Source organism: Sesamum indicum, linkage group LG5 (assembly GCF_026168435.1).
Source record: "Sesamum indicum cultivar Baizhima isolate 11 linkage group LG5, ASM2616843v1, whole genome shotgun sequence".
NCBI classification, from domain to species: Eukaryota; Viridiplantae; Streptophyta; class Magnoliopsida; order Lamiales; family Pedaliaceae; genus Sesamum; species Sesamum indicum.
Window position 1 is genome coordinate 7174484 of NC_142661.1, and position 27841 is coordinate 7202324.

Here is a 27841-nt window from a genome sequence, read left to right on the forward strand (position 1 = left end):
ATCATCATTTCTATCATGCCTGCTTCACTTGCAAAGAGCGTGCAGCTCAAAGTGGTGGGAAGTAAACAATCCAATTTTTTCGATAATGTATGCTTGGACAATGGACGCCCCGATGATTACTTTGTTCTTCCCCTTTCTTTTCAAGTTATGAAGGAACTTGTTCAAATAGTTATAAAGTGGTAAACAAATTGTGGAATTATGGAAATTCAAAATTCTATGAAACTAAATTCATTTTTCCAATAATATCCAAATAAAAACTCTTAACAACTGTATCGAGCAAAATAGATGTTTGATAGTATGATTTGGGGTGGGGGGCTGCGCGAACGCAAGCCCCAACTATCACAAATTATGACGTAGGCTCCACCACTTAGACAGACCTTAGGCGAGCACCCCTCCAAAGTGCAATGGAGGTCACCAACCTAGGCCATGGGCCTTCTTGATCGCCCATCTACCCCGTCCAGGTAAGTATGTTTCAAGTTGGGATTCCTTTGGCTAATATGCGCTCCTCTCCTACTAGTCACACAATGCTCATTCGATGTGGGATGCATGTGGATTAAAAACCTAATTTAAAGTTTGTTAATGAGAAATGAATTACTGCTGCTCGATCTCACATTGACAATGATGATGATGATGCTCTAGGTTTCTGTTTAGTGAAGAGTAAGATATGTAGACTAGAATTGGTGTGGTGCGCCAGGCCAAGGCAATAGTGCAACACCAAGGCGACGCTTGAGAGCCCCAGCAGCAAGCTGCTGTGATGGGCTCTCCCCCTAGAAAAATTAATTTAATATCATGTGGACTGATGGTCCACGTATCAGATATTAAACTGATAAGAACAGATACTACACTTGATCTTAGCCAAAAGGCCGAGAAAGGTATGATTAACTCAGTGCGGGAGCCTAATCTTTTGTAGCACACACAACCCTTCTGTATGCTCTGTTCATTTCCGATGAGGGAGGTCAGAATCAGATTTTTAAGCTGACCATAAATATACCTCATTAAGTGCAATTGCAATTAGTTAAGAAAAAGAAATCAATATCTGTGATGCTATCACATTTGATTTCTATTTATGTGCTGCTGCTGCAGCAGCATTAATCAGCTTCCATTTCTACTGAATAATATGTATGTATGTTTCAGCAATTTCTTATAACAACTTATAAGACCCAAAATTCCAACATATATTATATTATAGGGGCCGAAACCTTTTACAGTGTCCGACCCTCCAAAAATTAGAGCATGCCGTTGAATGAGGCAAGCGCACGGTATTCTATAGTAAAAGGCGAAAGAATAGTTCGCTCTGTGCTTACCTCACGGCTCCTTAATTTCTCTCTACATCTCCTCATTAACATTTTCTATGCTACTAAATCTGCCAACCCTTTATGCTTTCTCCATGTGGGAACAAATTAATTAGTCGATGCCCGTCTCCTCCTCGTCCTCGATGCCCGTCTCCTCCTCATCCTCGATGCTCGTCTCTCCTGTCTCGTCCTCGTCTGCGTCTTGTTAATTCATTTGTATTAATGCTCAAGGCTGTGCATAGTTTGGTTTCAATCAACATTTTCTCTCACGTACTGAAAATTAGTCTTATTATTCTGATATATTCATTGAAATAGAACACTACTGTAGCTGCAGGCAATGTGTCTTCCAGAAGCTGTGAGTGTAAGAGACAATACAAGTTTTAATTTTCCCTCATGTACTATTATATGAACAATAATATTCAGCATCCTCATCATTTTTCTCCCAGTATTCAGTATTAGTCTTAATCATTTTTTGACTCTACATAATTCATTATTTATTTTATTATATATAAATATGTGGATTCTGCAAACTATTCTCTTTTTATATTTAGAAGACATTCTTAACCTTATTTAATACTCTTCTTAGTAGAGAAGGCCAGTTATACTTCAATGTGATTAAATTTTTAGGAGATATTCTATCATAGACATACGATAATGTTTGATGATAAAGTTTCAAGAGCTCGTTTGGTTCAAATGAGATGAAAAGGGACACGGAAAAGATAATAGTTTTTCTATGATTGGAACGGAAGTAAATGCCAAAATTTTGTTGTTGTTCGCTACGAAAAAAATATATTAAGAAAAGAAGACTAAATTCTGTAATTTTACTTATTGTCCCTTTGTTTTTATTTTATGTTACAAAATAAAAAAGTTAATTTTATACTAAACTAATTTTAGAATATAAAAATTTAAAAACTTGTTAGTAAAATTATTTGTCAAACATAAACTTAAAATCTTTTTTATTAACAAAATATTCAGTGAAATGAGTATTATGCATTTATTTGTAGCTATTCAGTTTAAATAAAATAAAAATTAATACAAATGATCGACGGCATAGTAGTTTTGCAGATGATTTGCTTAATATTTTCTAAAATACCTGTATTACCAGCAAAAAGGAAAAATGAATTAGAGGGAAGTTATATATATGTTTAATACAGCAAATAAATATAAAATATATATTTGTTTGGTCTTTTTTGCTCTATACTTTCACTTTTCCACCCAAATTTTGACCAAAACGAAATTGGACCCCGAGGGAATTTTATCTACATCCAGTTTTACTTTCCGTCTAACTATTCTCCGTAATCAAATACCAAACGTTTTCTTATACATTTATTTTTACTTCCAATTTTCTATTACAATCCATTTTTCGATCCCAACCAAATAAATCCTAGGTGAATTGCATAAGAATAATGTAAAAGAAAATATTAAGTTAAACTTTAAGTAAATAGGAAAACATATTGAAGAACAATAGTAATAAAACATGAAATTAATATTCATAAACATTATTAAATGAAAATTACTTATGAAAATCTTAGGCGAGGTTATGTTTTTTTTTCATTTTCAATTTTGTATTAGTTTTCATGAAAAAAATGAGAATATGTTTATGTTAGTTGATGGATTATGTTTTATGTTGATAGTAGTATCAGATCAAAATATTCTATTTTTTATTTGATGAAAAGGATTTTCATTATTACTTGTATCAAATCCAATTTGTTATTTTATCAAAATAAATTAATTATTTAATTTTTTATTAAGAATTGTTGGTAATGCTATTGCTCAGTAATCCCCAGTGAGGTTTCAGAAAAGGCTGATAGATCTTGCCCATTAGCCGTTGCCTATGCTAGTTGCTACGCCAGCATCTTCTCGAAGATCTCCTATAAAACGAAGAAATTCAATTATTGATAGAAATATAAATTAATTAAAATTAAAAATGAGAATCGTTTCTATAAAACAACTTACCACCACTTGCTGTCCCCGAGGGCCACTCCATCTTCCACTGCCCTTCTGAAGCATTCGGAGTCCAATCGAGTCGTGTCTTCTGTCCAACAAAAGAAAAAAAATAATCGACGGTAAATTAAATATTCATAAAAACTTAAGAAAAAAGAAAAAAATGTTATCAACTTCTATTTGTGCACCCAGATGGATGATGAGCCCTATTAGCCGTCCAATTGGCTTTATTCTTGACGGCCTCCTCCTAAAAGTCTGGGTTGGCCCAGTACTCCTGCAGCTGGCTCTAGATCTCATCGGCCAACCATATTGGTTGGACCAGCTGTGCCTAACATTAACAAATCGCTTCCATGGGAACCTCCCAGCGAACATTCGGAACTTTAAACATGGGCGTGTCGCTGCAATCCATTAGTAAGTTGCAATTTCACATAGGCAAAAATAAATTATAAGTAAATTGGTAAAATAAATATTTAAAAATATAAATAAAATATTTTCAAAATTTTTACCTTGAGATTGTTGAACTAGAATCACTGTTGATCCAGTGAAATTTTTTACATGCATCCTTAGGAATGGGAAAAATAGCCTCACACCACAACATTGATGGCGTTGTGGAAATCTCAATTTAACCTGAAAAAATAATTTATTAGTCATATTCGGCAAAAAAATTATAATGAACATAATTTGTAGGAAATTTGTGATCTTATCGCATCGGTGAGGCAGATACATCTACATGTAGACAGTGGTGGTGGTGGTGGTGATGCTGGTAAGCTCCAGAGGTGGGGTGCAGCCTATGATGAGCTGGCCCCCGCAGCAGAAGTACCTTCCGTGGATCCACAAGTAGGGTCTGAGGTACCTGAGCAGGCTCCAATGGTGGAGGTGGTCATATCAATGCTTCCGAATGATTAGAAGCATTAATGGTGGGATGTGGAATAGGCGGGCCACAATCTCGACCATGTATAAATATGTGGATTTTGAAAACTATTCTCTTTTTATATTTTGAAGACATTCTTAACCTTATTTAATACTCTTCTTAGTAGAGAAGGCAAGTAATATTGCAATGTGATTAAATATTCTATCATAAACATACGGTAATATTTGATGATAAAGTTTCAAGGGTTCGTTTGGTTCAAATGAGATGAAAAGGGACACGAAAAAGATAATAGTTTTTTTACAAGTTGGTTTCTATGACTGGAACGGGAGTAAATGCCAAAATCTTTTCGTTGTTCGGTACCCAAAAAATATATTGAGAAGAGAAGACTAAATTCTGTAATTTTACTTATTATCCCTTTCTTTTTATTTTATATTACAAAATAAACAAGTTAATTTTATACTAAACTAATTTTAGAATATAAAAAATTAAAAACTTGTTAGTAAAATTATTTGTCAAACAAAAACAAAAATATTTTTTATTAACAAAATATTCAATGAAATGAGTATTATGCATTTAATTGTAGCTATACAATTTAAATAAAATAAAAATTAATACAAACGATGGACGGCGTAGTAGTTTTTCAAATGATTTGCTTAATATTTTCTAAAATACCTGTACTACCAGCAAAAAGGAAAAATGAATTAGAGGGAAGTTATATATAGGGGTAATAAAGCAAATAAATAAAATATATATTTTTTTAGTCTTTTTTGCTGTATACTTTCACTTTTCTACCCATGTTTTGACCAAAACAAAATTGGACCCCGAGGGAATTTTATCTACATCCAGTTTTACTTTCCGTCTAACTATTCTCCGTAATGAAATACCAAACTTTTTTTTTTACATCTATTTTTACTTCCATTTTCTATTACATGCATTTTTCGATCCCAACCAAACAAACCTGAGGTGAATTGCATAAGAATAATGTAAAAGAAAATATTAAGCTAAAACTTTAAGTAAATTGGAAAACATATTGAAGAACAATAGTAATAAAACTTGAAATTAATATTCATAAACATTGTTAAATGAAAATTACTTATGAAAATTTTAGGCCAGGGTTTTGTCTCGTTTTCATTTTCAATTTTGTATTAGTTTTCATGAAAAATTGAGAATATGTTTATATTAGTTGATGGATTATATTTTATTTTGTTGGCAGTATCCGATCTAAATATTTTGTTTTTGTTTGAGAAAAAGGATAGTTTTATTTTTTTCATTATTACTTGCGTGAAATCCAATTTATCCTTTTATCAAAATAAATTAATAATTCAATTTTTTATTAAAAATTGTTACTGATTTGAAAAATGTCATCTTAGTAATCCTTTATTTGGAATAAAGGATCTTATTACCTAGTGGATTGTTAAATGAACCTAGATATATTGTAATGCATTCATACAAGGTATATATATGTATATTAGTTATTTAGAATAACTAGTGAATATCAAGCAAGAAAATAAATTCCTTCTCTCCAGTTCCACCTCTCGGCCGAACCCCATCTTGTGCATACTTGGTGTGGTTTTGCTCCTCAATTTTTTCTAGCAAATAGAGTTGTGGAATCCCAAGTTCTGGTGTGCTGTGGACATACCTTTAGAGAGTTTCTGCATTGAACCCTTGCGTGAACGGATCAAACAAATGACGTTCGAAATAAATCAAATCAAAGGTGACTCTTGATTTATATTTATGTACTTCTCGTTTTTCATTCAACTAATTGCCCTGTTAATTTTATTATTTTTGTTTATTTTATTAACCACATCGAACGCCCGAAAACTCCAGGGTACACCCCATGATTTTATGGTTTCCTTGCGATTTTATTTTATTTAAGCAATTTATTTAACCGCTTTCGCTTGCGCGTTGCCAGGCTGATCCACTCGCACTTTCCGGTGCCCTTCCAAGTTGTATCAGAGCCTAGTTACCATGTAGGGGCTATGCTATTGTGTGAATAAGCATGAAATTTTGTTCTTTATTTCTTTTGAAGTATGATATATTTTTATACTTATTCTTTGATAATTATATGAGAAAAGTAATTCGTTTAATTTTTGTGATTTTGGATGATTTAAGTATTTTATGAAAATTAAATTTTTTGATAAAATACTTATTTTAATTTTAGTTGAATGTGTGAAAATAAAAAAAAAAAATTGGTACTGTAGTAGTGCACTACTAATCTGCAATGCACAGCATGAGCGCACCCGGGCGTCGCGAGGGAGGTTGTGTGGTTGCTAGACTGCTGCTGCTAACGATTGACGGCTAGGCCGTTTTTCACCATTTTTTCGAAAAATTGAATTTTCTAATTTCTGTATTTTTTTTGAAAAATATTTATCGTCGCTGATTTAATTTTGAAAAAAAATGGAATTTTTTGGGAATTAAATTAATTAAATTAATTTAGTTTAATTATGTGCAATGGATGTACAAGGCTTAATCATCCATATGAGTTGCAAATTTTAAGCTTATTGTTTTCTGCATATATTTGTTTATCGTGATATTGGATATCGCAATATTTCTGGGATGTTCATTTTCTTCTAGCATGATTAATTGTTATTCTATGTTAGAACGAATGTGGAAGGATGATCACGGAGCTCTGGACCGCATGTATGTCTTTTAATTTTTGTTGGGTGGGCACATGTGCCCTTGTGATTTTATTTTGTCCCCCCTTCTCGTTTTTAGCCTCGGAATAATAAGGCTTGCTATCTCCCTCTAAATACTCCCTCCAACTTTCGATCGGGGTTTCTTATTCAAATTGTAATGAGAGTAGTATAGGACCTTTGGAGATACTTTTTTATTTCTAGCAAGCTTATGGAGAATAAGGCCCACGAAGGAGGAGGTCCACGGAGAAGGCGGCCCATGGAGAAATCACAAGGCCCATCTATATATTGATGGGTAATATTACTTTGTAATAGCATAGGACCACCTTAGACAGATCATAGACTCACTACGGGCTTAGTAGGTCACATAGGTTGGGCTCGTGATCATCCAACAGGCGTATGCTAGGTTCATTACATGCGATGCATTTATATAATGCTTTATATTTATGCATGCAATGTTTACATATCATGAGGTCTCAGTCTAAACTCAAAATAACTCTCACTTGGTTGGACCAAGTTGAATATTAGGCCTATAATAGGCTTAGATCAAAATAGTTTTGATCTAGCCATGTCTTCCATCCAAAGCAATGTGGTGACGAAGCTACCATTGGTGAAGTGTAGTCTCACGAGTTGTGGCACACTTGGCATAGAGGATAGTTGCACCATAGTTGTGAACAAAGGAACATTTTCACCATTTTCCTATCTAACGAGTCATGGGGGGTGACGAATGAAATGTGATTTGGTTGATGGGTTTGGCCAAACACCGAGTAACATGATTCGCTTGGATTCCTCGGAATCATATGAAGAGGTGAGGCAAAAGATCTTGGGGATCTCATGGGATGAGAATGGTACTGGATACCTCCCACGAAGTTTTTGCCTTGTGAATCATAAAAGTGGGGTATGGCAAATTCGATTGTGGACTCGAAGCCCACTAGGAAAGACTATTCCTTAACCCCACTTGAGAGTGGTGAGCTTTCGGATAAATAGTGGGATAGTTAAAGACTAAAGACCAAGTCTTTGAGCTTACTCATAATATTACAATCATTGGCTGATTTCTATTTAATTTTCTATTGTGTAGAAAATGTCTATGAATTCTTTAACCATGATAATGAAGACTAATAAATTCAATGGCACTAACTACAACGAATGGCTATGAAATTTGAGGATTGCCATTTATTTTGAGAACTAGGGCATTAATTAAGTTGGTGGAAATGATTTGGACAGGAAAATATTGAGTAACAAATTCATTTTTGGAAAATGTCATGTTAGTGATTCTTTATTTCGAATAAAGGATCTTATTAACTTATGGATGGTTAGATGAGCCTAAACATATTTTATTTTATCCATAAAAGGTCCTTGTTTAAGGAATGCTTCGCGCTCAGGATTAAAGCATAAGGTCAATCGCAAGGTCCGCAACATCATATCTGCTTCTATCATCCATGAGCAGTATGATAGGCGAGACGTTGTTGGTTCAATAAATGCTCCACATAAATCTCATTCATGTGGCACTGAACCGGCATATTGGATATGCCACGACAAAAGCATTTTTGTGAAGCCTAAATGACTGAAGGTTGTCTATACACAAACATTGGGCTAAGATGCAATGCCTTGTGGAGAAGCTCTAAGACCCGAATGTTGATCTTAAAAGGAATGTATTTCATCACTCCTTCATCCTACTTATCATAAACTCTAAATGGGCTTGAAAAAACCATTTCATCAGTTGATAAAATGGTTGGACCAATATGAGGCAACGATTGAAGAATCTGCACAGACGGTATTGGATTTGGAGGCTTCAACCTCAAAAGCAAAAGGCAAGGGAGCCAGCCGTTGAATGAGAAAGAAAGATGAAGCAAAGTCAGCCGCTTCAAGCGCTATGAGTGGTCCTGTTACCTTAATGAGCGAATGTAAAAGGAAAAATGAGATAATGGTTTGATAGTCAAAATTGACTTATGATGTTTACATATAATTGTCAAAGGGCATTAGAAGAGGGAGTATCGTGAACTCCCCTTCACCCAAACTATGGCATTTGTTGGGCAAACATGATTACTGTTCGTATTCCCAAGTGTTAGACACTTGCTCCCAAAATGCATTTATGGAAATGGTTTACAGAAATGAATGGAATAGAACTATAAGACAACTACTCTTAAAGCTAAGTAATGGCTAGGCCATCAGTGCAAAAGCAATAAGACTAAATAAACTTAGCTAATAGTATTCATGTTGAAATAGTTTACATTTATGTAACCTAGCATGATCAAGTCGTTAGTCAATTGTCGGACAAATTAGACTACAAAATTGATCAATAAAAGATTTTTTTGACTCTGCTGAGTTATTAAGTTGTCGTACTACATAATTAGATTATGCACAATCAAAACAAATGACTAAAATGGATGATCAAGAACATAACTTATAGAAAATCACATACATGAACTAGGCCATATCTCTCTAGTTAGGATAAATAGGTTGGCAGATTTAAAAAGTCTAACAATAGATGATTTGAGTTTACTAACTTATGAATCGTTTCTCAGAAGGAAGAAAGCCATTAAAACACTTTGTGGAACAAAGAATGATTTTAAAAAACAATCAATTAGATTGGACGCAAAATAGACATTTCTAAGTTTGTAAATACAAAAATAGTAGTAGAGGGTTCACAAGTCTAAGGACTTCTTGATAGTTTGGAGAAATTAGACTTGAGGTGGAGAACCAAATTGGTTACGGAGATAATCAATTTGGTGGGATCAAAGTTGTGCATATTTAGTGGGATTTCTTGTAACATCCTAAATGAGAATGGAATTCTCATTCAGTGAAATTCCACCGAATGAGATGATGTTGAATTGTCTCTGTTAAGGAAGAAATTGAACCTTGATTGAACATGGTTCGATCGGTGCTTCACTAGATGTGGACCTTTTAAAAACCGTCCAGTTGTAAAACATTATGTTTTCTTAAAGTCGTAATCCAGATATTATACTTGATATGGTTAGGTAAACCTGTGTCGTACAAAAGTCTTGACTATGAAAAATGATCGTGCATACGTTAAAGGACTAGTGGGAGGAAAATTTGACTCAAAATCTAATTTATACAAGTTCGTTATGGAATAATACAAACATCAATTATAATTGGAACTTAACGGAACATGTCTAAGTTCTCCAAAGGACAGTCAGAAAACTCCAGTTACTTGAAAGATTCGAGTTGTTAAAATCGGACAAGAGGAAGAGATGTAGGACATCTATTCGAATAAATGGATTGGAGCCATAAAATACGCTATGGAGTTCAAACTAGGTTTGGATGCCCTACATACTTATTTTGACGAGTTCATGAGTTACATGACTTGGTCAAAAGAAAGGTGGAAAGTCAATGGGAGCCCAATTGTGTTCCAAGTGTTTTAGAGGTTCAGAATATCTTGATCATTTGGAATGATATAAAGACATCTTGAAAGTCTAAAACACGAACATTGTTTATCAAATTTTCTAAAATAGGAATTGGACTCCTATCTAAAGGTTAAGCTATCCAAGATTCAGTCATGGTAGACTAATGAGGAGCTTAGATATTTGATATCCCCTACGTCTTTGTTGTAAGCTGCAGGGAATGTTATTCGGTGCATTAAGCCCGATGTTGCTCATGATTTTTAATCATAAAAATGCATATCGAGTGTGCACTGATAAGGCAACAGACAACTGTTGAAGGGCTATCTTTAATACCTGAATAACGATTCGACAAGAGCTCTTGACGCATATTAATGGAGGTTGGTTTTGGAAGGCTATAGCAATAGTAGCTTCCAACATCATGTGAATAGTATTTAATCTAAAATATGAATGTACATTCGAGGTTTAATGATAATGTGGAATATTGGAAACATTCCAACTGGAATATCACAAAGAACCTAATCATGAAAAATTAACTGTATGGAAAACTTTGAAAGTTATATTGGAAAAATGTTAGGATCGAAAAACAAAGATCAATATAAAGGCACAATATAAAGGCACAAGATCTCATCATAGGTCTAAGAAAAAATCTTAGACACCATTATTTGCTAAGAGCGATGATAGAAAGATGTAACGTGCGGTTGGACCGCAGAACATTGGTAGAAACGAGAGTAGACCCATAAGACCTAGCCGGTACCGTCATAATCAGATTAATCTAAAAACATGAGCAATTCGCTTTAAGGTCAATTGAGAAATTTCTGGAATAGGTGACTAAACATGTCCATAGACCACTTTGTAACCCATGTAGTTGGGTTGCGCATTGGATGGTGGCTATGAAGGCAACTTCTGTGGGTTGGTCTGAAATGTCCTAAGTCGAAGACCTCGAATCTGGGCATTGAGATTCCTACTAAGACTTGCACTGAGTATTGCATTCATTGGATGAGTTCTGTGTTTCATCAGCAAAAGGCGTTGGACATCTATGAAATTTAGTGGGTTAGTTGACAAGGTGGTCAGCTGACTGAACTAACACGCGGGGATCGTCATATGGAAGCCTTAGATGCTTGGTCGGAATAACTTAACTTCCTAGCTCCGATAGTACGGGAGTAGTCTTTAAAATTGAGAAATCACGGCAATTACGAGTTTGCAATGATTGCATCTTAGATTAGTACATCCATACAAGGTATATATATGTATATTAGTTATTTGGAATAACTAATGAAAACATAACACAAAAATGATCCTACCCTAGAAGCTTCTAATTCAGCCGCCTCTCTCACAAACACACTTGGTGTGTTCTTTCTCCCTAATTTTCTTCTAGCAGAGATATCTTCGGGATCTCATATTTTGGTGTGGTGTATACGTGTCTTTAGAGGGCTACTACGTTGAAGTCTTATGTGAACTTCGAAACAAATCAAGAGAAAGGTAATCATTGATTTTCATTTTTTGCACTTCTTGTTTTAATTTCACCATAAGCCCCATTTAGTTTATTATTGTTATTATTAACTACATCGGACGCCCGGGAACTCCGAGGGTACACCCGTTGGAATCATAGTTTTATTATGTTTTGATTTTAATTTACAAATTTTATATTACCAATTCTACTTGCGCATTTCCAAGCCGATCCACTCGCATTTTTGTTGCTTTTAGTTCCACCACGTAATTTCAAAACAATGCAACTGTGAAGCAGCTAAGGAAGCGGTTTGGATGAAAAACTACATCGGAGACTTGGTTGTATCGTCTAGCATTGCTGACATAGTTATCTTTTGTGATAACAACGGGGCAGTAGCATAAGCAAAGGAACCGAGATCTCATCACCGTTGCAAACACATTCTTAGATGCTGCTACCTACTTTGACAGATGGTGAGCAGAGGTGGCGTGTGGATGGACCGAGTTAACTCAGCACAAAACAAAGTAGATCCACTAACTAAACTGGTGTCGCAAATTGCTCATATTCAACATCTTGATAAGATACGTTTGAGGCCGATGGGTGATTGGCCTTAGGTCAAGGAGATTGTTAGAATAAATGACAAAAAATCCAATTAGATTGGCCTAGATGTATTTTATTCTAACAATTAATCGACATTATGCGATATTATTTTAAAGGAAATAAGATGAGTATTCGCTTATTTTGGCATATACTTTTTTGTTCTCATTTTATATGTTTGCATTTTCTTGAACATCATAACAAAGCCCATAGACCAGTTGACAAACATGTTAACGTGTATTTTCTTGAACACCATGTTTATGTGCTTTCACGGCTTTTGAAGTATGTATTAATGCATTTCGATAAGTAATTGTATGATGAAAATAGCTTGTTTGATTTTTGAAATTAATTGGATGATTCAAGCATGTGAAAAGTTGAAATTTTCTATGCTTATGCCTTTTTTTAATGTTTTATGTTGAACACATAAAATATAGGGAAAAGAATTGAAGCACCACTATCGCTGTTGGGGCACAGTGTTCACCCCACCAGACTTGTGCAAGTAAGGGAGCCTACCTGCACGGAAGCTGGCAGAGAGCAAGGGAGCCTACCTGCGCGGAAGCTGGCAGAGAGCAAGCGCGCCTGTGAGCAACCTGCAATGCAGCCACACGCGAATGCTAGGAGAGGACCAGAGCGCATGCGCAGGCAACAACGACAGTGCGTGTTACAGGGCTGACAGCCAACGGCAGGGATGTTTTTTGCCTGTAATTCGAAGGTTTGATTTTATGAAATTTTCTTCAGTATTAGTTAACTGTTTTAATTTTTTGGGACAAAATTGAATTTTTTCTAAAATTTAAATTGCATAATTAATTGGCCAATGCACCTACTTTTTGATCATCCTTTTGATTGCAAATTTCCAGCTTGTGTTTTCTTCGTAAAATTAATTTTTGTTAAATTGGATATCCTGGAGTATAATATTACATGGGATGTATATTATGTGATGTATGGATGGATGATCTGGAGCCCACGACCTCTTGTAAGTTCGAGTTTATGGTTCGGCTCGTTTGCCCTTGTAATGTTTCTTCTCTCTCCCTCTCGTTTCTAACCTTGAAATAATGAGGCCTGCTATCTCCCTCCTTATAAATTCCCCCAAACTTCTGATTGGGATTTCTTTTTAGTTGTAATGAGAGTAGTATAGAAAATATTTTTATGAGGATTTTTATTTTAAAGCTAGCTCATGGAGAAGAAGGTCCAAGGATAAGGAGTCCCACGAAGAAATTACAAGGCCCATCTACATTTTGATGGGTAAATTACTTTGTAATAGCATAGGGCCACCTTAGACTGACCATATACTCACTCTGGGCACAGTAAAGTCGCATAAGAAGCGTTTGTGATCATCCTACAGGGGTCTGCTGAGTTATGTTGCATGCAATGATTTCTTTATTGCTTTAGCATTTAATGTTTTGCATGCAATAAAATTATGTGATGAGGTCTCGGTCAAATACTGAAACATTAACTCTTACTTGGTTGGACCAAGTTAAATATTAGGCCCAAATTGGACTTAGATCGAGATTGTCTTGATTTGACCAAGGCTTCCATCCACAAAAATGTGGTGAGGAAGCTACCGTTACCCAAGTGTGGTCACACGAGTCTTGGCACAGTTGGAATAAAGGAAAGCTACACCATTGTTGTGAACAAAGAATACGTTCAACATTTTCCTATCTCACAAATCATGGGGGCCGATGACTGAGGTGTGATTTGGTTGATGGGTCGAGCCTAACATTAAGGAACATGAATCTCTTGCAGTCCTCAGGATCATGTGAAGTGGTGAGGCAAAATATTTTGGAAATCTCATGGAATGAGAATAGCATCGATTGCTTCCAATAGGACTTTTTCCATATGAATTGTAAAAGCAGGCATGCTAAATTGTTCTTTTGGATCCCAAGCCTACTAGGAAATGACTTCCCAAAACCCCAATTGAGAGTGGTGGGCTTTCATATTAATAGTGAGAGAGTTAAAGACTAAAAGACCATGTCTTGAACTTATCAATAATATTACTATCATATGTTGAAATCTGTTTAATTTTATATTGCAGAACATGTCTAAGAACCCCTTAACCCTGATAATGGAGATTAATAGATACAATGGCACAAACTACAACAACTAGCTGCAAAATCTAACGATTGTCCAAGGCTTCAAGAACCAGGCTATGTCTTGGACAAGCCGCTCCCAGCGACTTTACCAGAAGGGTTTTCGCCCGAAGAACGTGTGACGTTCGAGAAGTAGCACGAGGACAACCACAAGGTCGTAGTATCATATTAGCTTCGATGACCAATGACATCTAAAAGCAATATGATAGCCTAGAAAACGTTCCCTCAATAATGCTTCACATGATCAAAATTTGTACGACTCATGATAGGAATATTAGATATACTGGTACAAAAATACTTTTTAGGACAAAGATGACTGAAGGATCTTCTATGCAAAGTCATGCAATCAAGATGCTATCCCTCGTGTAGAAGACCTCAAAGCTGGGCTTGATAATGAGACGTACATCGATGTGATCCTCCAATCACTTCCTCCATCCTATGACCCGTTTATCATAAACTACAACATGAATTGACTTAAAAAGTCTATTCATGAGTTAAGTAATTTGATGGTCTAATACGAGGCAAGGACATATAAGTCTGCACCTATGTTACTAATAGGAGAGGCTTCAACCTCCAAGGCGAAAGGCAAGAGGGTCGGGCGCTAGAAGAGGAAGAAGGACATGGAAAAGCTGTCGCAGCCACTACTAGCACTCCAAGCACCCTTGTTGCTCCGGTGGGAAAGAGCAAAGGGAAAGGGAGGAATGGTAGTTCACAGCGGTCGAGGGAAAATGATGTTTGCATTCATTGCTGTGAAAAGGGGCATTGGAAGAGGGAGTACCCACAACTTCTCTCCATCCCAGGTACGTTTGTATTGAAGTAAATATGATAAGTAATTCTTCTTCTTGGGTATTGCATATTGGCTATGGAGCTCACATTTGCAATGATTTCTAGGTATTGGAAAGAAGCAGAAGGCTAAGTTAAGACAAGATGATCCAAAGCTCGGTGATGACAAGGTCGTTGCGGTTGTATCGATGGGATCTCTCAACTTAGGTATTAGTGATCATATTCGGATAGTATTAAAGAACTATTAAATATGTACAAATCATGATAAAAAATATTATTTCCTTTCCTTATTGAGATAATGATGGTTATGCATTTAAGATTAATAAAAATAGTTTTTATTTGATGATTGATAATAACCTTCATCTACTTGGTACATTGACGAATGGTTTTTATATTTTCCAATAGTCAAATTGGATTATAACTGCCCAACATAAACAAAAATTAGATAATCATGAAAATGCATAAATTTGGCATGTGAGGTTAGGTCATATGTCCATAGAAAGGATGAGGAATTCAGTAGAATCAAGGAGTCTAGAGGTAGATGACTTGGGTAAACTGTGAACTTGCGAGTCCTGTCTAAAATGGAAAATGATCAAGAAACTTTTTGTTTGTCACGCTTGTCACTGGTCTGTTGGACTTAATCCACACATACGTCTGTGGACCACTAAAACTCCAGCTAAAAGAGGCTATTCATACTTCATAACCTTTATCTATAATCACTCGTGGTATCGTTATGTTAGCTCATGAGGTACAAGTTTAAGGCATTTGGAATATTTAAGGAATTCAAACTTGAAGTAGATATCAAACTAGCCATAAGATCAAAGGCTTTCAATCAGATCGAGGTGGGGAATATTTAAGTGGTGAGTTCATGGATTACTTAACAAAGAATAGAATTCTCTCTCAATGGACTCCTCCTAGAGCGCCACAACTTAACGGCGTGACGGAATGGAGAAGTCGAACCATGTTGGACATGGTTCAATCCATGAAGAGTTTTACTGAATTGCCCCTGTCCTTCTGGGGATATGCTCTTAAGACAGGGGCCAAGTTTCTCAACATGGTGTCGTCCAAAGCTGTATGCCTGACGCTATATGTGATATGGCACGGTCATGATAAGAAAATATATCAAAACATAAGGTGAAACAGAAAAAGACAAGTTTTAATGAGCATGATTTCTACTGCCTCAACAAGGAGTTCCACATGAATTTATTTTAAAATATTTATCACATAAATAAAGTTGGATCTCTTGTTGAACCCTAATTATGGAAAATAAATTCTTCATATATTCAAATTTAAATATATATTTTTTAAAACTTTGATAGGAAAGAAAATTAATTTAAAAAAAAATTGGAGAAACAAAAAGAAAAATAATTAAATATGTACCTGAGGCTCCATTAAACTTGCCCGCAGAGCACAAGAGATTGAATCCGGAGATAGCACACCGGAATCTTCATAAGATGAATTTGAATTTGGGTCGGATGAAATAATCCTGCCAAAATCTTTAGTGTTTGTTCTTGAAGAATTCTGTTGACAAATTATTCACGATGATGAATTAACAAATCCATTCAGAAAAAGGAATTAAAGAAGGAAAAAGAAAGAAACAAATACTTGAGAAAAGGAATAATGGAGTTCCCTGCATAGAAATCATCTTAGATTTTTGGAGTTATCTGCCATTTCTTGGATACCGAAGGAATCAAATGTAACGTTCCTAGGGCGCTTGATTATAGTACTTTATGGACTTGAACAGTGATTTGCAGTGAGTGTTGAGGGAGAAAAGGCGTGAGCAAATATGAAGTGTGAGTGGTTGAGCGAGAGAGTGTGTGTTGTGTGTGTTTGTGTGAGTGTTTCAAATAACAAAGCTCGATTGGGGGTAGCAGAACCCTTGAAATTGACGTTCTGTCTTTTTCTCATAATATTTTCCTACTAATTTCTTCTTTTTTGATTTGTCTTTATTTAATATTATTGTAATAATTAGACAAGAATCATTTTTAGAACGAAAATATATATTCATGCTATTTATGAATGCAATACAATAAATTATATTCTACATCAGATTCCTCCAGAAATGGCCAAAAAAAAGGAGAGATAACATCTACGAAAATTAATTAGAGAGTTCATCAATCTGTACATATTGTTGTATTGTAATCAACCATTTATCTTTACAAAATTCTTTATATACAACTCAAGTTTTTAGTAAGATTGAAAAACCAAAGTAGTGATGAAGTTAAAATCGATACTCAAAAATGAAAATTTAATCATGTATACCTTTCTTTATATACAACTCAAGTTTTTAGTAAGATTGAAATTCAACAATATTTTTATCTAAGGATCTTTTGAAATTCGGTTTCAAAGGATGAAAATTTTGAAAGAAATATATGTGGTAGGTGTGTCTGAATCTGAAAATATAATTAATGGTTTGGTATATAAAAGATAGGTATAAATTAATGTCACTTACCTAATTTAGAATTTTAGTGATTGGATTTCATTCATGAACTTGATTCAAGAAATTTAATTGCAATTATATTGAAGTTATTTACACCAATGTATTTGGTTTTTTGCCACCATAAAACATATCATTTTAAAATATTTTGAAAAGAAAAATTAATCAACACTTTTGAATCCATTAATCGCAATATATATATATATAATATATATATATATACTTAAAAATAGCTAAAACAATAACGAAGATTCAATTGGTACAATTTTTTTATTGGAACACACAAGAAAAAATTGGGCTAAAATATTTTTAGTCCCCTATGCTAATTAGAAGGGGTGGTATTTCAAAGGGAGTGAGTTTGTAATTTAAAAAGACTCAACTATTAACTTTTATTTTATTGAACAAAAGTTACTTTTCATCTTTTTACATTATGAGTTCATATATTTATTGATATTCAATTATATAATTGATTAGTTATTTCTAATAATATTCATTCATTTGTTGAAAAACTCTTTTACAAAATTTAATTTTTCAACTTTATAAATTTTCAATTTTTTCGTTTGCTCCATCCAATTTAAATTAACTGTTTATATACCTTCTTTGGGAAAAATGTTGAAAGCAATCACTACCATAAAAAAAAAAGGTTCAATGTTCAAATTGCATGGTTTTGTCTTCAAACCTAAAGGTCTACTTTTATAAATATGGGTATTTGGTCTACTCTTATAGTAGTTTTCATGCATTTAGTAATGTTTATTTAATGTATGCTTTAATTTAAAATTATTTATCTATATATATCGATAATTTAATACACTATTTTAAATAAAAACAAATCACTTATATTTAGGTTTTCATGAATCACAAGTATTTAATAATTAATGAATGAATTTTAGAATATTGAATCATACTTTTAATATAGTAAAAAAAAAAAATACCCCTTAACCTAACAAAAGAAAAAAAAAAGTGGAAGTAGATGTTCGAATTTTTCATTGGACAACCATATCAAAAGCTTTTGAAAGGAAAAAGATGTTCGAATTTGAATTTCCTTTTTAATTATAAATATTGACAAAATAATAAGAAAAGAATGAAGAGTAAATCGATTGGCTATAAATCAATTATTGGGTTGTTTAAAGCGCAAGCAAAGATCTCCAAGATCATCCATTTTATTTTGATTTTCATTGCTCGGATCTGATGGAATGCCTATTAAGATAAGAGCATATAACAAAGATAAGAGTTAAAATTCAACCAAGCCAAACCCAATTATTTGGTAAGAATGAATATAATTTAAAGTAGAACATTCTACATACCTTCTATTTTCTTTTCTATCTCAGTAATATTTCTTGTATGACTTCCACTTCCATCCCCAACCTGAATGTTGTGGAAGTTTTAATATGCGTCATGAACAAATGACATAATAGTTCATTCATTTTCCACATAAATTTTGGTCAAAGATAAAACGGATTTATGGATTTTGAGTTTACCTGTTCCTGCACTAGATCACTCCTCCGACAGCTATAGAGTATAAAAGTTGCAACCTCCTTTAAAGAGCGGAAGTTTTGAGAGACTCTATCATGAATATACTATTGCATGAAAATTTGGTTGAAGAATGTTAGTTATATTACATTAGTTTTGCATAACTCAAAAATTTACAGATTATTTATGTAAAGTATTAAAACAATTATTACCTTATCACTTGAATTCGAGGAGTTGCGCTTTCTCTTTTGTAATATCCAACCCACTAGTCGTTCCTGTAGGGATAACTTATATCTTGGTTGGATTTTTACTGTCTCAATAATTTCCGGTACAGGGTCCAAATCTTGTTCGAGAGGGACTTTTTTCACTCTTACGTCCAACTTGCCTACATTATCTTGTACAACTATGTGATACATGTCCCTTTCCCCTACTTCAGCCTGCCATACATATGTATGTTAGTAGAATAGATGAGTTTATTTTATAAATTATAATTTCCCATTTATTAGATAAAGAAACATAAGAGTGGATAATAGCAAAAATGCACGTGATTGCACACTAATATCTAATTTTCTTTCCATTTTTTTAGTGGATGAGTAAGTGAATGCATAAGCTTTCTATAGACGAAATGTTATATGTAAATTAAAGAACAAATAAATAATTACCAAGAAAGTAATTAAATTTTAGAATAAAAAGTAATAAGTACTCGAAACCAGTAAATCATAATAGCAAACGGATTTCTAATCTCAATATGATTTGAATATATAAACCTAGCTTGCATTACGTGGAGTATTTGGTTCAAATATGTATAGATATAAATTCAAATTGACAAGTGGACATACCTTATGCATTTTCAGAATATAGTTGCGGCCTCGTTGATGATGTCGGAAAAGTCCAAAAGAGACCTTCCAAGTGCCTTGAACTACACACCTGTCTTGACTTCGCTTTTTAATTAAATATCTATTGTTTGATTCAGGTTGATCCTGCACCAAAGCACAAGCACATTAGTATAAAATGAGTATAAATTAAGCCACAGATAAAGTAAAAAGTCTAAGCACATTAGATTAAAGAAATAAACAAACTCCATTAACCAATCAATCATATATGAAGGAAAGCTTATAAACTTCAACTGAAACTTTTTACAAAAAATTAAAGTGAGACATATTTCCTTTTATTGCAAAGACATACCTTCACCACCAAGTTTCAATGGATAAATATTTTTCTTGATGCATTGTTATGTTTTTCTATTACAGGAGCTTTTTCTATATTAGAATATCAAAATTAACGAACAACTCCCTTTTCTCAAGTAGAATTAATGAGATTAAGTAACTACGAAAACATTGTTTTATAATTGAATGTATTTGTATATTTTTCAAAGCATTCAAGGGAAAACCAATTTGGAAACAAGATCGCTAAAAATATGTGAAGTAAGAAGCCTTATTATTTAGTTCAATGATAGTTACATGTCCATCATTATATGTGCATGTGAAAATTAAGTAAGATAAGTATAATATGAAAAATAAAAGGCATGAAAAAATATAGAAAATATATTGTCTTAATACTCAGAATTTACAGGACAACAATGCGTAAAGTTGAAAAGAGTAGATGTGTTTTATGCTAGCCCGTCCCACATGGACTATGAATTAAAAAGATAAGCAACGTATAAACATTGGCGAAAGAACTCGAGTGCATCCATTCGATATCCCTTTTCGATTTGCTGTCATAATCAAATTCCAAAATGCAGTCGATGGGTTTGAGGCAATTCTAGGGCCCAACGGGCTTGTGGGCCTAGGGCCCAGGGTGTAACGCCCCAAAGATTATAATATATAATTGGGGGATTAATTGATAAATTTTTATAAATTTAGTTAATTAGTAAATAAATTATGTTCCATAATTGGAATATAATAAAGTTTGAACGGATTAAATTGGAGCTTGTTATAATATTTGAGAGCAAATTATATTAATTAAGAAAATAGGAGGGACGTGATGGGTATTTTGAGAAAAGTTTAATTAAATAAAAAATAATAAAATATATATATATATATTAGTAAATAATATATATATTAGAAAGTAATATATATATGTAAGTAAATAATATATATTATAATATATATAAATGTACATGTGAAGAGAGAGAGAGACTTGAGAGTGGGAAGTGGGGGCCACCTCCCACCGCCTCACTCTCTTTGTTTTTTTTTCTTTTCCTTTCCTTGTTCTTTAAACATATAAATACACATGACACACACAATGCAATTGTGTAAATTTGCAACTCTCGGCCGAAAGCGAAATAAAGAAACAGAGGTACGAATAATGTGATTTTAATTTCTATTAAATTATATAATTATATTATTTAAATAGTTCATTTATTAAATTTTGTTTATACTAAGTGATGTACTATTTAATCGGAGTATTTTACGAGTTTGACTATTTAAAATAGTGTCAAATTAAATATTAAATTGGATATAAAAATGATATAGTTGGTTAATTAGATTATTAAATTTATTAGATTCGAATATTACTATAGCTAATTTATACAATTCCATCAGAATTGTCAACCAAATACACAATTCTACGCATTGTATGTAATTAAAGTGTATAATAGCGAGAAATTGATAGAAAATTCATAGAAATATTCTGAAAATTATATTTAATAAATGGTATGTTAATAAAGTGGAAAAACGAAGATTTGTACTTCGATAGAAATGGAATATTGAAGAATTATTAGAAATTATACGAATAATATTTCATATTATATTTAAAAGAAATTACGATATTCTCGATATATTAATTGTATGTGGTATAACTCATTATAGGATACGAGGGTGAGGTGAAAGGACTGACAATTAGCGATTGAGTAGAAAGAAACGTTTTGAGGTTGAGGTAAGTAAATAATTAGTATTATCTATATATGTAGTCTTTATTTGTGGTATTACTATTATATGACTTTGTGGTTCATGCTGATATTGATTTATCTAAAAATATATGAGTGGTGAATGATTTGATTTGACTGACGATATTGTGTACGTGGAATGAGAAAATACGTTGAAATATTATGTTTATTGTTTGATGTGTTGTGGATGTCTGAAAATGAGAATATATGGATATACTATTTTACGTTACTAGTTGCTTACAAGAATGGTGATATGTGGAAATGAGGGAGTGGTGGAAATTGAATATAATTGTGGTGTGAATACCCCTTGATGTGTTGAAAAGCCTATAAGGCGAAAAGAAAGTGCTATGTGCGAAAAGAAAATGCTATGTGCAAAAAGAAAGTGCTATGTGCGAAAAGAAAATGCTATGTACGAAAAGAAAATGCTATGTGCGAAACGAGATTGATGAACCAGCTGTCAAGGGGGTTCACCTAAATTTATATAACGGTGAGATTGAGTTGGCGGGAAAAACACAATATCGCCTTCTGGTAAGCAAACTAGGAAAAATGGAGTTTGATTGATTTTCTTGTTATGAGATAGTCATGTGGTGTAATAAATTTGATTATGTTGGAATTAAATTGATTGTATTCCATTCTTGTTGCTTGTTTATCTTGTTTGGTCTGTGTTTGACATGCATATATAGATAAGGCTGGTTATATGCTTACTGAGTGGCAGGCTCATCTCTCTGTTGACATTTTCTTTCAGGAGTAGACTTTGAGGTGTCTGACTGTTGAAAAATGGGTCTACGCACTATACTCAGGCAGGTCGGGCCAGTATGCTGTTTTCTCCTCTTGTCAGTTAGAGTACAAATCACATTTTGTTTGTACAGAGAGAATATAAGTGTACGGATTACCTGTGACGAATCACTTTGTCATGTGTGATATGTATATATATATATATATATAATGTTGTGGGTTGATAATAACTATTATGACGTATTGGGATTACGTATGCAAATTAATTAGATGGTTATGTGCAAACGTATTTATATGAACACAGGGATTACTATAAGTATGACGTTTAGGGTAGATATAGCCCTTGTAGCGAAGGGGGTGCTACACAGGGCATGACCAAATAGTATGAAAATCAATCACCAAGTTGAGTCAAAAGCTAAGTATATGGGAGACAAAGTGTAATGCGCGTGGGCAGCCACCTCTTGAACATGTGGGACAAAATACTAAATACATGCTAATCACCTCTAGAATCTTGATACATAACGACCAATCATGGGATAAGTCACTCCACATTGAGGATGTCACATTTTTATGAACGGTGATTGTAATATCACATTCCATATACATTAGAAACTAATACGATAGAGCAACATATAAGCATTGGGCAAAGAAAAATTATAGTGTATCCATTTGCAATCCCTTTTCGGCATATTGCCATAACCGAATTTTAGGATACACATAGTGAGTTTGGAGGCAATTCTTACATCCAACGGGCTCACGGGCCCAAGGCGAGACATGTTCCATAGAAATCTTTGATCATTATGTTTAACAAATTGGAAATGATGCTTTCAAAATTACCGAAGATGTTTTGTAGAGGTCATAATACAACAAATACATGAACAAAAGATATTGAAACTTTTCATTATTCATTTGACCACAAGAGGTCGCATAAAAAAAAATTGTATCCAATTGGAAAGTAAATTGATTTTGTGAATGATGCAAACACTATTTTAACCTCATGAAGTTTATAATTCTAAAGCTAGCCAAATATATTGTATGTAACTTATTTATATTGTGAGAGTCATTTCCGTAATCTCAATGGTAATTGAAATATAAATCACCAGGAGAAGAATCATTACAGAGGAAAAAATCTTAATTTTCTTGATATCTCTTAGATTGTGCATGCAAATTGGTGATACTGTTGGAAGATCTGTGAAGATTTTTGTGAGTAAAGATTCTAAAGACTAATATTTTATTGTATTTATAAGGTAATAGTAACAAGCTTTATTTACTGAGAAGTGATTGAACACTCAACATTAATTATTAGTGCCTGGGCCACTTCTATCTAGGCAGGGGATTAGGCAAGATCGGTTACCATTTATTGATGATCGGGAAAAAGATATCAAAACTTTTGAGTGGATAGATCTTTTGAGTGGCATGGATATCTCACTCCCATGAAATATGTAATTTATCTTTCTGTCACATTTATTAGGAGGTCCACCACATTATCCCTTTCTCTGAAAGTGTACACAAAATTACATTTCAAACTTCTTCTCATAGCATGAATTTAAGCCAAAATATGCCACAACCACTAGTTGCCTCTATGTTGTGACATTGTCAGTAAAGAAATATTTTTAGCATCGATTTCAAAATAGATTCTTTCAAAAGCATATTCTTCAACCTATTTAAAACATTAATAAAAAGATCATTTGATAATGTAAATACTCAAAACTACAAATACTGTATCTCCTTCGTTATTATGCACAACTTTGCATGCTCCCACCTCTTAGGATTCTCTTAAGCCGCACTATGGCAGGAAGTTCGTGTGGGAAGTGAATCCATGTGTCATCAACATTTGAATCACTTATCCTTTGTTGTCTTTTAAATACATTTGCTTTGGAAACAACTATAACTGGTGATGCACTCTCAAGATGATCGTTCAAGCTCAAAAAACAATGACCGAGGTGTTTGGATTGTTTCATGTCGTCCCAGCAAATCATAAACAAGCTACGATACAAGGATATGTATATGTCCCTCAGTTAAGGAGGCTGTTGTCGGCTTCCGTTAATGATGAACTTTCATTATCGCCAAATCCGCTATTAGAAGCTACAGCTGGAAAAAACTAGCAAGGAATTCCAACACCTTCGCACTTTAAAACTTCGAAAGAACATATGTGCAATGGTATTATTATGGGAACAACACTAGCAATTAAATGCCACTGCTATCGTTTGTTGACCTGTAATCAGTCATTCAACAATTGTCATGAAAATGTTGATATTGAAGGTATAATAGTAGGGTGTTGGAAACTATAATAAATGTTGAAGAACCGTTGCATCACAAACTAAATGCAAAGTGACATTAATCAAAAGATCCCTATCATATGAGGGCCACTAAACCACTTGTCTGTAGAATTCTCATTTAGCATTACCGCGACATAAAATGTTTGTTTTAGAAAAGAGTTTACATGGGTTACCAGTATGTCATTTTTGTATTCATACCATCATCTCACCAATGGTTATAACTATTAAAATTGACATAGATGACATCACCATGATTCAAAAACCACTGTACTGCATAGCCCTATCCAAAATCTGCCCGTATTTGGTATATCATGGAACCCACCACCATCAATATGAATTTTTTTTGTGGTCATTTAATCATCTTAGCTTCCCCACAACCACTTTTGTAGCATCATTACCACCCTATGTGCATGCCCAAATAGAGTTGTTTCAATATTGTCACTCTCTAAGTTGGCCACTGTAGATTTTGGTCACTAACACCTTCATCACAAATTGCATCATCACCATGCTACATGGATATAGCATCGTTCTTGACGCATAATGACATGTTGCACCACCATTTGTATCTGCAGGTAGTGATCGATGCATTGCCGCCTTTCTTACCCGATATCTTTCATTCCAAATCCACATGAAATACTTCATGACAACGGTCCTCTACCTAGTATTATAAATGGCTCTTTCAACCTGCAACAGCTCCAATCTTGGTCATGGGTTATTTCTTTATTGACAGACTTCAGTGCTAACTGAACCTTTGTAAAAGTTTAAATTTCTCTTCAACTTGTTATGAAGTGATTAAAAATCAAGCGTGCTGAGATGCTACTTTATCTCATGCTTAGTGTAAAGTATTACTAGCTTATCTACATGAGCAAATTTGAAAGAAAAATAAGTTACATTGATCAAATTTCCGTTGTTGGATTATATTATTTGCATAGAGTAATTTGGATCTATATATCAACAAAAATTGGTTACGTTGAAAGGTTCAAAAATGTAAAGTAAGATATCCTGATTGGGAGTTTTTAAAGAAAATATACTTTGGATATGAAAAAAGTTGGCAAATTGAGAAAGATGTATAGAACACTAAATAGACAGATGGATCAGAGAGCCGAGACCAGAAATTCTAAAAGTAACATTTATGTCCAAAGTATGATAAACGACATACCAAGAGATCCAATTTTGTGCCAAGTAGGATAATGTAAGGGAATTAACGCCTTCTAAATCATTGCATGGAAAACTAATGTTGTGAACTAAAAGACTTATTACAAAAAAAATAATATATGTATGGTGATGAAGAGAGAATATATAATAGTTGCAACAATTAATAACTTATGGGGCTTCCAAACATGACAGAATGAGAAAGTTTTTTATCAACAAATCATAGTAAATAAGAAAAACTGTAAATAATTATGGAAGATACCCTAATTAATGTCTTCTCCTCTCCATTAATGTAATTAAAGATATTATACCGTGAGCCATGGTAGTTAGTACTCTAAGTTGAGGTCGCAATCTTTTGTTGTGGTTTTATTTTTTTTTCAATTTTAATTTTATTTATTTATTTACTATTCTTTTTCCTCCTTTTGTACTCTTTTCAGCATTTGTGATATTCTATTTTCTCCACAATAGCCTCAAACGTTTATATTTTCTCAAAAAGAAAGTTGGTCAAGTAGATATCCAGATTTGGGATGTTCTCCCCAAGTTTTAAATTTGAATTATTTAATTAATCAAATCTTCAGGTTAGCGGGCCGACCTAATCGAGCCACTTCTTTTTTTTAAATAATACATGACATATAAGTTTTATTTTACTTTTTTAGCTTAGCTATTCTACATTTTTTATACTTTAAAATTCATTGTTATTTTTTTAAAAATGTATTTTAAATCTTTTTTGGTTTTTATGTGGTCTTAGCTACTTCTATTTGTAGTTTTGATTGTTTGGTTTAATTTATAATTTATTTATTTAAAATAAAAGCATAAATTATTTAATTTTGTTAAAAAATTATCTCATCTTCATTAAAAAAAAAGAAAAAAAAAATAGGCATAATCAGGTTTGGTTTGAGCCTAGGCTAGGTCATCACCACTGCTTTTTCACTTCCTCTTCATCCCCCGTTTTGTGCTTAATTTAAGGTAAAATTAGTGAAATAAAAATTACTATTTCCAAATATGAGTTTAGTCACTGCAGCTACTGGTCATGGTAAGAAAATATATCAAAAAATAAGGAAAAAAGAAAAGACAGGTTTTATTAAGCATGATTTCTATAGCCTCAAGAATGGGTTCCACATTTCTTGTTTAACCTTAATTATGGAAAAAATATTCTTAATATATTAAAAAATTAAATATTTATTTTTTAAACTTCGACAGGAAAGGAAATTAAATAGAAACAAATTGGAGAAACAAAAAGAAAAATAATTAACTATGTACCTGAGGCTCCATTAATCTTGCCGGCAGGGCACAAGAAATGGGATCCGGCGATAGCACATCACCGGAATCTTCAGAAGATGAATTTGAATTTGGGTCGGATGAAATAATCCGGCCAAAATTGTTACTGTATGTTCTTGAAGAATTATGTTGGAAAATTATACGGCAGTGATGAATTAACAAATCGATTCAGTAAAAAGAATTAAAGAAGGAAAAAGAAAGAATCAAATGATTGAGAAAAGGAATAATGGAGTTGCATGCACAAAATTCATCTTACATTTATGGAGTTTTCCTCCATTTTTGGCTACCGAAGGATTCAGATGTAACGTTCCTAGGGCTCTCTAAGCGTAGTACTTTATGGACTTGAACAGTGTTGTGTAGTGAGAGTGTTGAGGGAGAAAAGCATGAGCAAACGTGAAGTGTGAGTGGTTGATGAGAAAGTGTTCGTAAATGTTGTTTCCGTATGTGTGAGTGTTTCAAAAAACAAAGCTCGACAGGAGGTAGTAGAAGTCTCAGAAGTTACGTTCTGTCTTTTTCTGATAATTTTTTCCTATTAATTTCTTCTTTTTTGGTTTGTCATTACTTAATATTATGTAATAATTAGACAGAAA

The 27841-nt window shown here is 33.5% G+C and overlaps 1 long non-coding RNA gene and 3 other non-coding genes across 4 annotated transcripts; 1 reads left to right on the forward strand and 3 right to left on the reverse strand.

Annotated features, from left to right (window-relative positions):
- Window positions 1-308: 308 nt before the first annotated feature.
- LOC148788065 (U1 spliceosomal RNA) lies at window positions 309-469 on the reverse strand. Its single transcript, XR_016065656.1, has one exon. It is a non-coding gene; the product is annotated as a U1 spliceosomal RNA (small nuclear RNA).
- Window positions 470-680: 211 nt separating this feature from the next.
- On the reverse strand, window positions 681-876 carry LOC148788066 (U2 spliceosomal RNA). The gene has a single exon (XR_016065660.1). It is a non-coding gene; the product is annotated as a U2 spliceosomal RNA (small nuclear RNA).
- Window positions 877-1195: 319 nt separating this feature from the next.
- LOC148788067 (U5 spliceosomal RNA) lies at window positions 1196-1313 on the reverse strand. Its single transcript, XR_016065655.1, has one exon. It is a non-coding gene; the product is annotated as a U5 spliceosomal RNA (small nuclear RNA).
- Window positions 1314-21154: 19841 nt separating this feature from the next.
- Window positions 21155-22804, forward strand: LOC148788068 (uncharacterized). The gene is made up of 3 exons (XR_016065627.1): window positions 21155-21218; window positions 21731-21797; window positions 22553-22804. It is a non-coding gene; the product is annotated as an uncharacterized LOC148788068 (long non-coding RNA).
- Window positions 22805-27841: the final 5037 nt, after the last annotated feature.